The sequence below is a fragment of the Taudactylus pleione genome, unplaced genomic scaffold, assembly GCF_031769625.1.
Source record: "Taudactylus pleione unplaced genomic scaffold, aTauple2 ptg000245l, whole genome shotgun sequence".
Taxonomy (NCBI): Eukaryota; Metazoa; Chordata; class Amphibia; order Anura; family Myobatrachidae; genus Taudactylus; species Taudactylus pleione.
The window spans coordinates 422,339-439,727 of NW_028284647.1; the positions used below are offsets into that span (position 1 = coordinate 422,339).

A 17,389-nucleotide genomic window follows, 5' to 3' on the forward strand; every position below is an offset into this window, starting at 1 on the left:
TTCACAGACGGAGGCGTTCCCAAGCGAACGCCTACTGTTTGTGGGCGGCCCCACTGACATCACCAGTCATGTCAGTTGGGAGAGCTTCCGGCTCTATTAGAGCCAGAAGCTCTCTGGGGCTTGCGGCCACGAGACCCTACAACAAGGGTCTCGTCACAAGCCCGATGGTCGCGATGGTCTTGACCAACGCGACCATCATCCTGGCTGCTCGCTATAGCTGTGGGTGGTCACCCACAGCTATGCGAGCGGCCAAGAGGTCGCACAAAAAAAAAAAGGCCTGATTCAGAGTGAATGCTCTGAATCAGGCCCAGAATGCCCTTAAAATAGAACATCGGACATTCCAGATCAGTTTCATTGATATTATAAATATACTACTAAAGGACACTCATGGCGAGGTCACAAAGACAACTTTTGTAGCACCTATAATTGAAGATGAATGGATGCAGATTGCACATATAACCTTGTCAGTACCAGTAACACAGTCAAAAAATAAATAAAAATTAAAGACCCTGGGTGGAATGTTCTAAGCATCGCTTCCATGATGCGGTACATCCCCCGACTTCAGGTACATACCGCTGTTCATTACTGTGGTATGTACCAAGAATTTTGCAAAGGACAGCACTCCCGATAAGAGCTGTTCTTTGCGATGTTGCCGGGCAGAGGGTCTTCCGGGTTCAACACTCAGAAGTCCCTCTGATGTCCTTCTGCGCATGCGCAGAAGGCCGCGGGGGGTTCATGGGAGGGATCCAGCCTGGAGCATCCCAATAAAAAGCCCATAGGCTTCTATTAGGCAACAACACTTGAAGGTGGCGTTACCCATCGGAACGAAGCACCGGAATGCATTGCATTCCAGGTGCTTTGTACATTCTGGGAATGCGGTAAAGCCCCCGAAAATGGCATTTTACCGCATTTTCACATTTAGTACATCCCGCCCCTAGCTGCAATTTGCCATCTCTTCCTATGTACTGAGGCCAATGTTTTGCTGAGTAGACGATTGATATATCGCCCATTCCATTGAACAGGAGATATATCTGTAGTGCATCGGCGAGTGGGTACAGACTACGTGTCTGTGAACAACGTCTTTCACAGACATATCGCATCTGTCCTGCAGCACAGCTAATGCCGATACATATCTGAGATATATCGGCACATCTGGCTGTGTGTACGGGCGACCACTCATACCTCATGCTGCAGGGACCGGGGGGTGATAGACATCTCAACTGGGCGGGCAAATATAAATCCCCGCCCAGTTGTGATGTCAGCACAGAAACATCGGCCGAACAATTGGTAAGTGTGTAAGCAGTTACCAATCGTTTGATTGGCCAGGTGTGTAGCTGTGTGCCCGGCTTAACACTTCTCATCACAAACCCTCGCTGTGCCCAATAGGAAATAATGGAAGCTACAAAGCTGAAGCGCGTTTCACCAAAGGATAAGTTAAAGTTCGATATTAATATTGTATTGGGATTACCGCATCAGTACAGAACAGCCGGGGCACCCGGTTTGGCAGCATGCGGTGTAGGAGCTATTGGCGCTGCTGGCGGAAGGGATGGCATGCAAGCTATGTCTGATTGGATGACCATAGTCATTATCAAATCAGGTGACAAATTTATCAAGTCAGGCGACACAGGTACGCACCCATTACGTCACACAGGCATGTGAAAGATGTGTCATGGCCCAGGCCGCAGGTGAGCCAGAAGATGAGCCCAGCGTGGGCCAGGCTAGAAGATAGCGGTTGCACTGTGCACCCTAGGGGATGGCACCTCATATGTGGGTGCTCCACTCTAATGGGCCTCGCTCCGGCCCTGCGTTTACCACACAATTGGGTAGATGTATCAAACAAACTAAAGAGTACAAGCAGAGTTGTTACCTATAGCAACCAATCAGCTTTTGGGTAACATTTATCTAGTATGTTCTATAAAATTACTGTTCGCATCTGATTGGTTGCTATGGGCAATTTCGCTTGTCCTCTATAGGTGGTTTGATGAATCTCTACTATGTCAGTTTTTGTAATGGTGGGGGAGACGGGTAAGAGAAGGTGAGGGGGGGTTTAATATCTTAGGGGGAAATGTATCAAGCCTACGAATAAGTGGAGGCACGGACAAGTGGAGAAGTTGCTCATAGCAACCAATCAAAATGTTGATCGCTTTTATCAAGTACAATCTATAAAGTGATAGGTAGAATGTGATTGGCTGCTAAGTGCTTTATTATGGAGGACCAATTGCTCAAATTAAAATTACTGCCATAACGCAAGATTTACAATGAGATGAAGAGGAAAGGGTTACAGTACAACAGGAAAAGTGTCATTAATATATCCTTAAAACAACACGGACAACCGAGTATTTCCTGAAGGTGTGATCCTGTTAATCCTCAGAGTTCACTATGTTACTATTTGGTACTATCGCATCTTAAATTAGATTTACAGAGGAGATACAGGGATTGAGGAGTGAGAAGAGAAATGCACTAATATTTCCCACATTTTCCTTCACCATTGGACAAATACAAAGGATTACAGTCTCTTTAGGAAACATTCTAAAAGCGGGAATATTTTTTAAACTAAGGACACACACCTTCTCAATGCGACACATCTATTATCCTAGAGCACAGGTTCTCAAACTCGGTCCACAGGACCCCAAACAGTGCATGTTTTCCAGGTCTCCTCACAAAATCACAAGAGAAATGATTATCTCCACCTGAGGATCTTTTAAAATGTGTCAGTGAGCAATGAGTAAACCTGTGCACCTGCAAAACATGACCTGTGTGGGGTCCTGAGGACAGAGGGCCTGATTCTGACCCACTCGCGAGCGCTATGCGCTCGCAAGCGGGTCGATGGTGGCCCAGTGCGCATGCGCACGACGGAGCTGGCTCCATCGTGCGCATGCGCGAGACCCGGATAGCGACGGGCAATCCGTCGCTCCGGGTCTCGTACCAAAGGGGGCGTGCTGTCGATGTTGAGTGACAGCACCTCCCCTTTGGTGGGCGGGCCGGGGCATGGCTGCTCAGACGGAGGCGTTCCCATGGGAACGCCTACCGTCTGGGGCCGGCCCCACTGACATCACCAGTGATGTCAGTGGGAGTGCTTTCGGCTCTGTTAGAGCCGAAAGCACTCTAGAGCTTGCGGCAACAAGACCCTACCACAAGGGTCTCATCGCAAGCCCGATGGTCTTGACCATCGCGACCATCTTCCTGGGCGCTCGCTATAGCTGTGGGTGGTCACCCACAGCTATGCGAGCGGCCAGGAGGCCGCTCTAAAAAAAACCAGAAGGACGGACCCGATTCAGAGCGAACCACTGTCCTAGAGCCTTGAACACCAAGGAGCATTAGTCAGAGCCCCCCTAATTTTTCAGGGACATAGTGCACCCAAAAAAGGGCCATGGCTTCATGGGGAAGGGCCAGGGAATAGATAGCGGAGGCCAGGAGATGCTGGGGATAAAATAAGAGGAAGCCACAAGCAAGAATGATAATAAACAGAAATTTGACAGGCCCAAACAGCACCCCCTGACCTGTGGAGCCCTGTGCGATGGCACCGGCCACACTACCCTAGCTAGCTACGGCCCTGGCATTAGTCATTGGGCCGGATTCAGCAGGACATACTAGTGCACTGCTAATGTGCAGAGCGGGTCTGCAATCCCGCACAGACCGGCAGGAGACTTTCAGTCATTGGCAATCTGCTGTCATTTCTGGGCTGTGAGGTGGCATCGACGGCTTCAGTTTCCCAAAACAGAGGCGTGTAGCCTCCACTGGGAGAGAGTGAAGAGGCTACGACGCAGCTCGGATCAGTAATGCATGCCGGAGGCATGACGCCTGAACCTAACCCCCCCACACACAGCCTAAACCTAGCCCTCCCTGACTAGTGCCCAACTCTAACCCCACTTCTTACCGTTGTGATGCCAGCAGTAGGGATTCTGACCCGTGTTGGGATTAAACTACATCCCCATGCAACTACATTACTTTTCCTTTATAGTTTCCTGCTGTTCTTTTTAGGCATGGTCCCATAATAATCAGGCAGAATGTTATATATCTGCTGCCGTGGGTTACAGCACAAAACTGCTCTCGGTATACTGTAACTGAAAAAAAATAAGGGTTTACCACTAATCACTTAAATGCAGACAATCCCTGCAATCCCAACAATTGGCATCTTCATGTACCTTTTGTTTTGTAGTCAGCTTTAAGGTATGCCAAGTGACACCACCAGGGGGCATCCTGCTGCACAATAGTACAATCTATATTTGACTACTCTCCTGGACACCCACATTTCATGGAGGTCTCCCTGACTCCCAGGAGAGTAGTCCTCCCTCCCGAATCCGACGTCTTCCTTGTAAAGTGATTATCATGCCCTGCCTCTGCTGCACAAGGACGCACTTATCCTCATCGTGCAGCAGTGAGAAGGGTCCGATTATGCAAATCATGTCATTATGGCATCACCCCAATGGGTGAGTGCGCAAATTGCATCACTGTAAAGCAGGAGGTGGAGCAGTGACCTCATCATCACGTCCTTGGCGTGCCGTATAATCCAACAACTTTACACATTGTAGGGTACCCCATCAGTCCAAGTTTTAAGGTTATCCATGCTTAAAGCACAGGTGACTTAATTAGTACCTCAGTTTGATTTAACCATCTGTGTTCAAGCATGGATATCCTTAAAACCTGGACTGTTAGGGTGTTTTGAGGACAAAGTCTGGGAAACCCTGTTGTAGGGGGTAAACAAATGACTATTTTTACATTGGTCTTTTCAACACAAGCAGCGTTTCCCCCTAAGGCTGTTTATATGGACACTATGGGCACACATATAACGCAAGCTGGAGCAGAGTCAAACGCACTCTTTACTCCCCTACTCACCAGAAGTCGCTCCCTCACTGCGCGTCACAAAAAACATCCACCTCCATCGCCTAATCCCTCAATAAGTTCTGGAGCCAAATTAGTTACAACCCTGAGGCAATGAGGGACCCACCCTGTAGAGCTGCATAGAGAATGTGCTGTGTAGTGCAACCCTGTGAAACGGGTGTTATATAATAAGGTCCACTTTAACAGAGCTGACACAGGTATTTGTGCGTGTCCGTCCCTCTAAGTCACATGAGGCTTTTGTTAAGTGTCACATATAAGGTAAAGTATTTTCATACATCACTTCAGTGCGCTAATCCTGTACATGTTGTTCTACAAATGTAAACATTACACGCCAGTAATTGCTCGATATGTCAAATAAAACATTACCACAGGCGAACAATAGAAACTATAGCTGGCTGAAGATTTGGAAAGTCTACGTTTTGGTTTGTGTTCTGAATCTGCACTTCGTAACTTCTCAGGCTAAAAGAATCAAGTTGCCACAAGTGATCCAAGAACTGATATTGATTTATCTTTACAGTACATATTTGCTCAGTAACCCATAAAACGAAGAGGTTTATAGCAGGATGGTTTAGCTCTATATTTAGTCCTATAACCAGAGAGGTACATTGAGACGCCCCACAACACTGTTTAAGGACTCATGCAAATACAAGATTTTTTTTTTTATTACTTTTGCATTCGGGGCGTATCCATTGACCTTATAGAGTTTTACCCATAGTATGGATTAAAAAACGGCACAGGCAACATTGGGAAATTACAAACGCTCACAAATTTGGGAAACAGCGATGACTATGGGGCCTGTGCAACGGAATCAGTATGACAAAGAAGGAAATCCCGATCGCCCTAAGGTAAGTACTAACTAAACCTAATTCTACCCCCTAACCCTCCCTTGGGGGGGGGGGGGGGGGGGAAGGTTAGGGTTAGGCACCCCCCCAGGGGACTTAGGTTAGGCTGCGGGGAAGAGGGGGGGGGTTAGGTTTAGGCACCTAGAGGGGGGGTTAGGCACCCCATAAGTGCCTAAACCTAACCCCCCCCTTCCCCACAGCCTAACCTAAGTACTCCAGGGGATGCCTAACCCTAACCCCCCCTACGCCCGGCGGCTTACCTTCGATCGGTAGGCCCGGTGTCGGGCTCCCGACGTAGGTCTAATGACGCTGTCATTAGTGTCTTGCCAGGATTAGACAGTCGTGAAGCCAGCGGTCGGGATTACGTCTGTCGGCTTCCCGACTGCTTCCCTCTGCAACGGTTTCTATTTTCAGACCTGTACTTGCGTTAGAAATGTTAGGATGCTGCACAAAATGAACGCCAGTTGGTATGAGGCCTAATGAACACCCTGAAGCCTACTTCTCCATCCTGTAAACCGTTTCGGTTATAGAAGGTTTATGAACACATATGTACAATGGAACATTCTGCAAACATTTTGGTGGAAAGGCAAGGTCTGTGTACAATAGCAATATAGAAAAGCTACGGCCTTGAAAATACCCTGTAAAATGTTGTTTGTAGACAATTTTTACATTGTTTGACAGATTCCATAAGAATATATTGCAGAACGAATGTTCTTAGTCCAAGACACCCTTAGGACCAGAGAATACACTCCTCCTTCTATGAAAATGCTCCAAGGAAAATATGAACTGTGATAGATAACCTCAATTTATTGGGGTATATATTTACTAAAGTGAGAGTTTTTAGAAGTGGAGATGTTGCCCATAGCAACCAATCAGATTCTACTTAACTAGCACCTTCTAGAAGATAATAGCTAGAATCTGATTGGTTGCTATGGGCGACATCTCCGCATCTAAACACTCTCACTTTACTAAATCTACCCCATAGAGGTCTTCTACTGGGCTCCATCCCCTAAATTTCTTATTACATATGATCACAATTGTCATGTATGTGGTTTATCGTTAAGAAAAAAAACAATTGGGGTCCACAATATAGAGAGCTTAAAGTGAATCTCCACAAAACAATTTTTCAGAATGGATCATTCACATCCAACGAGTAAACTGATTATTAATCATATTTTAATATTTCCTGTAGAACCATTTTCATGACATTAATATTCTTCAATTTTATATATTGAAAAGTTAATAAAAGAAGAGGAACTATTAACTGAAAATTTACAATCGCAAAGTGGATTCACAAACAAGAGACTGAGAGATGAACGTGGCCTGTCGCCGGAGTCGTGGCCCAGAGTTCAGGACTAGGACGCCCACTGTCACCATCTCTGCACGCTGTAATAACGTATCTTTAGACACCACTATCGCTCACAGCAGGCGCAGTCTGTCCGTCTGACTTTGGCCTCCTGTGACTGCGTATGTGAATGCAGCAGCTTGGATTGACACGGCGGCGACACTCTAAGTGCACAACGTACAATTTTGGCGAGCCTTTCTACCCACCGCCTCAGAACGGCCAGCACTTTTTCACCGCTTTTCTGATAACGTCTGAATCGATCACAGCAGCACCTTCGTGTGGACACGCTGTGTAACCCATGCACCGTGGGGGGGGGGGGGAATGGGGCGTTCAGAAATATTCAACTACGTGAACATCGACACTGTGTGTGGTTGGGAATAAGGCCAGTAGTATCCAATAGGTTAATGCCAAGTTCACGTGGATATTCTTAAAGTGCGCAGGGCACGAACAAATCATGTTTAAATAATATGGCCATGCTTCTTCATGGCCAAAAGCACACTCAACATAATTAGCTGTGTGGCAAGGATGAAGGCTTCACTTTCAACACTTTGTCGTACCCGCGTTTGTTACACTATGATGTCACAGGCTATCGCCACACTCCCAATTTGAGGAGCCGAGAAAGTTACGAACCCCACCTCCTGACTGCCATGGTAAGAAAAAGCAGGCAGTGTCCAAAGGGGGTGCTGCAACCAAACGCACGTGGCGACACGTCCTAGAATTCCCCCAGGGCTTGCGCCAGGCGTGAGAGGCAAACACAGATCCCACTATGCTGGCAACGTTAGCGAGACTTCCCTCATCTTCCCAATAACACTATACAGGTATTTTACACAACACGTAACAGAGCAGTGTACAGACCACAAGAGGCCATTGTTGTAGAACAATTATTGAATATACTGCTCAGATCCTGCACACCTTTACAGTCTATTCTATATTACCACCACAAACCTTAGAACACACATCCCTAATATTACTAATAGTGAGATACAAGAGCGGTGTGTCATATTGTGACTATTGAAGCATAAGATGCTGATTCTATCTTATAATAAGCCTCTATTTATAAAGCAGTCTTCACACAACCAGATGCTGATCCGGGAACAGCTAAAGCTTCCAGCGGAGTGATCAGTAACACAACAACAATATAAAGAGACAGTGTGTAAAGGCCCCCATACTATGAGATTGATTGCAGCAATCGTGCAATTTGCAATCGATTGAAAAAGGGAAAGATTTTTATACACAATCGATTGCAAATTGCACGATTGCTGCAATCAATCTCTGATGTATGGGGGCCTTTAGGGGTCTCCTCACTCAGTCCCAGCCTTCATATTTCCTATAGGCACCATCCTGAACAGGTGATGATAGGACAGACCAGCACATGTTCCCATACAGAGGAATACTGAACACACCCAGAATATCAGACTGACACCACGTATTCCGCACAACTTGTGGTTATTGATCACTAGTGGGGACCCAGAGCCTGTCCTCTCAGTCAGTATATGGATAAACAGTTTCTTTAGGAGGGACCTAAGTCTGGGTACACACTAGGCAACCCATCAACGCGACACCTGATGGTACAAATGAACAATATATTGGGCGGTGGGTACACACTGCACAATCCGGCAAACGACCGGCCGATACATCGCCCACCTGCACCTTGCTGGTGTCACCAGCTGGGTCGCGGTCGGCGTTGGCATTCACACTGGGCGATCCGGACGATCCGTCGCTACAAACAGTCATATCTAGACGATTTCTCGAACGTGTGTACCCAGCATAAAGATTATAATTATAAATAACACCAGCACATTCCAGTTACGCTTTCTAATATTACACTTGGGGGTTCAACTTAAAAGAGAAATGCTGAATAAAAAAACTAATCTTACATACCCTGTGAACATGTTATGTGAACAGTATTTTTTGGTACTCATTGTACTGCAATTCTTTTCACTAAAATGTATGGAGTTGAAAAACTATTCTCACATCAGAAACCTAAAACAAACATAATCATATGCAAGAAACCATTCAAGAGACTTCAACCCATATCAATCACTATTATATAACCCGAAGTGTCGCGCACTTTGGACTAGTTACAATACACAGCAGCATTCTCACTCTCCTAATTACTGATATAAGTAAAACTTGGAAGGCTACGCTGGGTTCTGCTATAGAGGCTCCCACAGAATACATATTTCTACATGTTTAAACAAGAGTTGTGCAATGAAGGTAAAAGACAGAACTTACTGCAGGTCCTGCACTCTCCCAGGAAAGGCTCTGCTCCCCACCTCAGCTTGGGAATAAGACCATTCAGATGCTGGAAGCTGGTTAATTGCTTAATTTGCTATGGCTGTGGCTATAAGCAGTGACCCTGGCTGGGAGCTCAGTGCACTCACTCTCCCCTGCTCTGCACAGAGAATGGGCGGATATAGGAATATAAAACTTTCTGCCAATAGGAGTCTGTGTGTGACTAATAACTCTTACTGCTCCCTCCGGTCTCTGCCCTTCCCCTGTGTTACCCCCAGGCTGCCAAAGTAAAATACCTGGCTGCACTAGTGTTGCCCTGCAGAGGTGTGCAACCAGGAATGCATTAGAAGGACGGGAGGAATGCTGCTTAGTACTGGCTCTACCTGCTGGATGGGTTTATTGCTTGCGCAGAGTGTGTGTCAGAGGCTGGCCGGCTGCTGTAGAACTACAAGTCCCAGCATGACCTGCAGCAGGCTAACTTAGTCTAATGTGTGCTGTGAAATAATGCAGACATGAGTTAGGTCGTATTAGGATGCACAGAGGAATAATGACAATGCTTTATACCAGCACTTTCAGGGTGATGTATTGTGGTGTATAACAAAATTCCCGGACATATCACTATACATTAGAAGGAGGTCTTTGCAGAGTGACCTTTGATCATAAATTGCAGATGATTGGTGTGTGCTGAAGTCTCTTCCTATTGTACACTCTGGAAATAAATAAAAAAACCTAATCTACTTAAATGACCACTCAGTTGCATTGTGCATCAATTCCATTATTAACACCGTCCTTTCCAGACTGGTTGGTAGCCATCCAATCAGTCAGGAGGGTGATTCAGAGGTGGACGCTTGTCGCAGGCTCTACCCTGTCTTTATTCTAACGCCACAGGGCAGGGTAGGGATGGACATCGAATTGTTGGCGGGCTTCCGAGATCAATAATGCGATGCGATGACAACTAGCCATCACAATGAAGGGGGGGGGGGACACAGAGAGGCATAGAATAAAGGGGGGGACACAGAGAGAGGCATTGAATAAAGGGGGACACACACACAGTGAGGCACAGAATGAAGGGGGGGGGACACACAGGCATAGAATAAAGGGGAGGACACACAGAGAGACATATGGCAAGTTGCACTAAATGGAAAATGCAATAAAAACCCTGTTTCCGGGTATTACCGCATTTTCCATATGCACTAATGTGTGGCCGCCAGAGTTCCGACGCAGAGGGTAACGCCAGCTTTTGCTGGCTTTACCCTATAGAAGCCATTGGGCTTCTACTGCATCGCGCTGGTATAAGGGATCAGATTGGATCCCTCCCAGCATGCCCCGCAGCTGCTGCGCATGCTCAGATGGACTCCCAGGTCATAAACCGGGAATTCCACGGAGCGGCGCGGATTGCAAAGGATAGCTCTTATCGGAAGAGATGTCCTTTGCTGTACTGATCGCATATGTTAGTGCACATGTGATTAGTAACAATGCGATGTCTGGTGGTAATCCCAAAAATGACATGTTATTATTGGACTAATTAAGTTATTGGAAACTTCCAATTGCTAATTAGTCATTAGGGGGTGTCCAAGGGGTTTAGCACAGTTTCCCGACAGGAAGGTGCGAATGGCAAAATGCGAATTCAGTCTGACTGATTCAGTGTGAGATGCTAATTGGATTGCAAAATCAATTCGCTATGCGAATTCGAAGAGAAAATAGCAACTCCCACCTCGCAATTCACATCTAATTGGACTGACCCCATAGAATGAATGGGAAGATGACGTGGGTGGGAGATTATGGTTTGGCTGAGAGACGCAGGGGGGAGATAATGTGGCTGAGAGATGCAGGGGAGAGATGATGGTGTGGCTGAGAGACACAGAGGTGAGATGAGGTGGCTGAGAGATGCAGGAGGGAGATGATGGTGTGACTGAGAGATTCAGGGGGGGAGATGATGCTGTGGCTGAGAGACGCAGGGGGGAGATGATGGTGTGGTTGAGAGATGTAGGGGGGAGATGATGGTGTGGCTGAGAGATGCAGGGGGGAGATGATGGTGTGACGGAGAGATGCAGGGGGGGTTATGATGGTGTGACTGAGAGATGCAGGGGGAAATTATGGTGTGGCTGAGAGATGCAGGGGGGAGATGATGGTGTGGCTGAGAGATGCAGGGGGGAGATGATGGTGTGACTGAGAGATGCAGGGGGGAAATGATGGTGTGGCTGAGAGATGCAGGAGGAAGATGATGGTGTGGCTGAGAGATGCAGGGGGGGAGATGATGGTGTGGCTGAGAGATGCAGGGGGAGATGATCATGTGGCTTAGAGATGCAGGGGGGGAGATTATGGTGTGGCTGAGAGATGCAGGGGGGAGATGATGGTGTGGCTGAGAGATGCAGGGGGGGAGATGATGGTGTGGCTGTGAGATGCAGGGGGAAGATGATGGTGTGACTGAGAGATGCAGGGGAGAGATGATGGTGTGGCTGAGAGATGCAGAGGTGAGATGAGGTGGCTGAGAGATGCAGGAGGGAGATGATGGTGTGACTGAGAGATGCAGGGGGGAGATGATGGTGTGGCTGAGAGACGCAGGGGGGAGATGATGGTGTGGTTGAGAGATATAGGGGGAGATGATGGTGTGGCTGAGAGATGCAGGAGGAAGATGATGGTGTGACTGAGAGATGCAGGGGGGGATATGATGGTGTGACTGAGAGATGCAGGGGAGAGATGATGGTGTGGCTGAGAGATGCAGGGGGAGATGATGGTGTGGCTGAGAGATGCAGGGGGAGATGATGTGACTGAGAGATGCAGGGGGGAGATGATGGTGTGACTGAGAGATGCAGGGGGGAGATGATGATGTGGCTGAGAGATGCAGGGGGGAGATGGTGTGGCTGAGAGATGCAGGGGGAGATGATGGTGTGACTGAGATACAGGGGGGAGATGATGGTGTGGTTTAGAGATGCAGGGGGGGAGTTGATGGTGTGGCTGAGAGATGCAGGGAGGAGATGATGGTGTGGCTGAGAGATGCAAGGGGGAGATGATGGTGTGACTGAGAGATGCAGGGGGAGATGATGGTGTGACTGAGAGATGCAGGGGGGAGATGATGGTGTGGCTGAGAGATGCAGGGGGGGAGATGATGGTGTGGCTGAGAGATGCAGGGGGAAGATGATGGTGTGACTGAGAGATGCAGGGGAGAGATGATGGTGTGGCTGAGAGACACAGAGGTGAGATGAGGTGGCTGAGAGATGCAGGAGGGAGATGATGGTGTGACTGAGAGATGCAGGGGGGAGATGATGGAGTGGCTGAGAGATGCAGGGGGGAGATGATGGTGTGGTTGAGAGATGTAGGGGGGAGATGATGGTGTGGCTGAGAGATGCAGGGGGGAGATGATGGTGTGACTGAGAGATGCAGGGGAGATATGATGGTGTGACTGAGAGATGCAGGGGAGAGATGATGGTGTGGCTGAGAGATGCAGGGGGGAGATGATGGTGTGACTGAGAGATGCAGGGGGGAGATGATGGTGTGGCTGAGAGATGCAGGGGGGAGATGATGGTGTGGCTGAGAGATGCAGGGGGAGATGATGGTGTGGCTGAGAGATGCAAGGGGGAGATGATGGTGTGACTGAGAGATACAGGGGGGAGATGATGGTGTGGCTGAGAGATGCAGGGGGAAGATGATGGTGTGACTGAGAGATGCAGGGGGGAGATGATGGTGTGGCTGAGAGATGCAGGGGGAGATGATGGTGTGGCTGAGAGATGCAGGGGGGGAGATGATGGTGTGGCTGAGAGATGCAGGGGGGGAGATGATGGTGTGGCTGAGAGATGCAGAGGGGATATGATGGTGTGGCTGAGAGATGCAGGGGGGAGATGATGGTGTGGCTGAAAGACGCTAGGGGCAGAAAGTTACACAGGGAGCACAACTCTGGTTGAACTGATATTGTATGATGATGACCTTGTTAATATTCCTACACAAACAGGCATCTTCTGGACGATGTAACCTACATGAATAGTGAATACCGACTGAAGACGCCGTCTTCCCAGGGAGGATACATTTCTTCAGAGGTTCCACATTGTGATAAACCATAATATAGTCGAGGTGCATATGGAATGGAGAGGAATGTTACCTGAGTGATGAGAAATGGGTGCCGTGTCTTATTGGCACGCCCTATTTTCAGTGGCCACGGCCCTTCCGGCATGTGCCCACGCCCATTTATTTGGCAAATGGTTTTGATTGTGTGTGTGGTGGGGGGGGCGTTCTTCACCTTGCCCTGGATGCCGAAGACACTAGCAATGCCTCTGACCATCAGGTCCGAGCTGTAGAGTACGTGGTGCTGGGTGCAAAAGAATCATCTGAGACAGGCATCCCTTCATCATAGGCGTAGCTCAAAATAGAAGGGAAGTCTGACTACACGCCCATGACACTCCCCAGGACCATAGACAGCTGTGTTGGGCCGGGGTACTTTTGGGGGGCGTGGCCTAATGTAAGAAGCCGTGGCCACACCTCTTATGAAAGAAATTATGAAAAATTAGTACGAGGGCTGAAAAGTAATGAGACTGATTTTTTATTCAGAATCAGATGACTCCACAGGATCTGCAGATTTTTCTTTTTCAAAGTAGCATCTTTCACATTCAATACATTTTTTGTAGCATTTCAACAACGATTCAAAGACACGCAGTAGACTGTTTTGTGACATCACTTTTAGTGTTGCAGCTGTGGCATTTTCAATTCATCATTTGCCGAGAACTTGTTGTTTTTTCAGGGTTGGGAATATCCAGAAATCACAGGGCGCTAAGTTCGGGCTATATGGAGGGTATTCCAGTTCCCATTTCAGTCAGTGGTACCAATGCAACAGCAGCAACAATGTCTTGGTGAAAAAAACACTGTTTCTTCAGCAAATCTGGTCATAACTCCCCTCAAATGGGTTTTCAGGATGTTTGCATAGTAGTCACCATTAATTGTCTGTCCACGGGGAACCCAGTGCTGTAGGATCATTCCGTGCGCATCAAAGAACAGCAGAAGCATGACTTTACATGTCGAAGGGAATCACACAGAATTTTTTGGTCTGAGACGAATTTGTGTGTTTCCATACACTGGACTGTTGTTTGGATTCCAGATATATAATGACGAATCCACAATTCGTCACACGTCACAATCGATGTCAGGAAATCAGGTATCCTCTCCGACATTCTGACATTCGTGGCATCTGCTCTTCTGTGAGATTTCTGGGTACCCACATGCAGGCCCGCTGAGAGCCACGGCGGGCCCGGGTAATAGGGGGTGTGGCCTAATCGCTGGAGGCGTGGCCATGCCCCCTTCCCGAAATTTTTTTTTGCAGCGCCCCGCTCTGGGCCCCCTCAGCTCTGCTCAAAGCCAGGGGGGCGCGATCAGTGTGAACGCTCCCACCCACAGGCATAGGAGACTGCTGTGGCTGCTGCTCAGCTGCCACGAGCAGTCTCCACTGCAGCTCAGCACACACTGTGTGCTGGGCTGCTGTGAGGGAGGGGGAGCAGCGCCTGACCCGGGCCCCCGCTGGGCCCCTCAGGAAGCCCGGGCTCCGGTAATCTGTACCCGCTCCCCTCCCCTCTCTGCCCCCCTGCCCACATGGCACACAAATGCGATGCATTTTCATTTCCTTCATCACAATACGCTGAACCCGTTGGAATGAGATGCCAACTGAGGCCGAAAGTTTGCATAAAGTTATCCTTCTGTCATTTTGCAGCATCTCCGCAGCTTTGGCAATGTTGACATCTGTAACCGCAGTGGATGGTCTCCCAGAACGCGCTGCGTCAGTCACTCATGTATTACCCTCTTTGAAGTGTTTCCACCACCGAAATACTGCAGCACGGATAATTGTTTCTCCACCGTATGCTTGTCATAACATTTCATGAATTTCATTTGCGCTTTTTTCAAGTATAACACAATATTCAATCACACATCTCACAGACACGTCTTCCTCATCCGCCATGACGAAACGTACGAAGATCTTCCACTCGCTGTGACCAAACAAAGATGACTACGGCAGTCCAAACGCAGGTTCAGACACGTTGATGTATTACAGTCATTACTCTTCAGTCAACCCTTGTATTTGCTGCGCCGCTTGATATACTAGGTGCAATTAAATATGGTAAATAGTAAAGTAGGGCACTCCACAGGGGGGCGCCATGTACCCCTCTGCCAGGGGAAAATCTATGGGGAGGGGCCATCCAGCCCACGTCCGGGTAATTAATATCCTTCCTAACCCTTCTCGGTGCACCTGACATTCCCACAAAATGGAATACTCATGTGCATTCACAAGGTTGACACGGAGAGTGAGAACCGGCTGCGTATAGACTGGCTCTGTCAGGGTGCAGTGCATGCGCAGTTTGCTAAAAAAACATACACTATCTAATTACTACACACTAATCTCGTGACAGATTCCAAATCTACTGTGTGCAAAACAAAGACTAAAGGTGTGTACACACTGGGCGATATTATTTTGGACGATGGAACAATAACGATATCGTTATCGCTCAGTCATCCAAAATATCGTTCAGTTTTTGCCCCAAAACCATGAACGATAACGACCAATGTGCGCTCCTGCTGGCCGTTGGTCGTTGTCGTTCATCTCCCGAACATGCTGTCCAACCTGATGATATTGTCTGGTTGCTGCATGTTCGCCAATGAGGGAGGGAGCCCGGCCCTGAACGATATTGTTTATAATATTGTTCAGTGTTTGTGCTCAGTGTCGTTAACGACACTGAGCACACCTCTGCCGGGGACACACTAGACGATGTCGCTCATGGAGAAAATCATCTAGTGTGTACGCACCTTAAGGGTCTGATTCCCAGGTTGGATACAGACGCAGCTGCAGCTTTTGGCGGTCTCCCAGATGTGACTTTATATACAAATGCTGTATGCAATCTACGGGGAAGAATCATATAAACTTTCTATCGTCAGATGATAGATGTGACACATAAACTTAAACTACACTTAACTAAAATAACCACACAAGACCAAAATATGCCATTCAAAATAAAAGGTCAGCTTTATTTAGTTACAATGGTAGGTATGGTGGCAGAAGAAAGAACAGCAAACAACCAGTGTCCTCTTGTCTTAGGCAAAAGGATGTCATAACTCATGAGGGCCAACTATCCCAATATCAAGGGCAAGCGTGATATTAAATCTTCCAAGGGCAACTCTCTATTTCTAAGCAAATGATGCAGTATCTGACACTGACCCATACCAATGCACTATTCAGGCCTGCTACGGTTGAGAGGTGCCACTGACCCCAGTAGGGTGAAATCATCCTAGCCAATGCATTAAAGGGGTGCGCACCGCTCATACTGCCGCAAGATGGACGCTTCAATATAGCCGGTCTTTCCCTGCTATGAAATAAAGCAGACACAAGACACAATAGGGGAGGGAGGGTGGGAGATCAAATTCAAAGAGGCAGATTTACAACATCAGATTCCCCACACCCTCTCACATGACACGCCCCCTAACCTCTCATCCTATCACCACACCCTATCACATAACACGTCCCCTAACCTCTCATCCTATCAACACACCCCCTAACCTCTCATCCTATCACCACACCCTCTCACATGACATGCCCCCTAACCTCTCATCCTATCACCACACCCTATCACATAACACGTCCCCTAACCTCTCATCCTATCAACACACCCCCTAACCTCTCATCCTATCACCACACCCTCTCACATGACACGCCCCCTAACCTCTCATCCTATCACCACACCCTCTCACATAACACGCCCCCTAACCTCTCATCCTATCACCACACCCTCTCACATAACACGCCCCCTAACCTCTCATCCTATCACCACACCCTCTAACATAACACGCCCCCTAACCTCTCATCCTCTCACCACACCCTCTCACATAACATGCCCCCTAACCTCTCATCCTATCACCACATCCTCACACATAACACGCCCCCTAACCTCTCAGTCTATCACCACACCCTCTCACATAACACGCCCCCTAACCTCTCATCCTATCACCACACCCTGCCAGGTGCTGTGATACAGAGCAGCAGCAGCGTCATGTCCTGCCTTGTTCCTGCTGCTCTAGTGAGAGACTCCGTGGCCAAAGGAGCTTGTGATGAGCCCTGATTGGTGGAGCTCAGCACATGTTCATCTGACCCCAGCAG

General features: G+C 48.1%; 1 protein-coding gene across 11 annotated transcripts in view; it reads right to left on the reverse strand.

Moving 5' to 3' along the window:
• The window catches only part of SYTL2 (synaptotagmin like 2), a 109,478-nt gene extending 99,934 nt beyond the window's left edge, over nucleotides 1–9,544 (reverse strand). For 3 of the 11 annotated variants that reach the window (XM_088479784.1, XM_088479787.1, XM_088479785.1), the window contains exon 1: nucleotides 9,265–9,542. The gene's annotated coding sequence lies outside the window, so the exon portion shown is untranslated. Of the gene's footprint in view, nucleotides 1–9,264 lie in introns of all 11 variants that reach the window. The other 8 variants (XM_088479783.1, XM_088479782.1, XM_088479786.1 and 5 more) reach the window with 7 other exon arrangements.
• Between the last annotated feature and the right edge of the window lie 7,845 nt (nucleotides 9,545–17,389).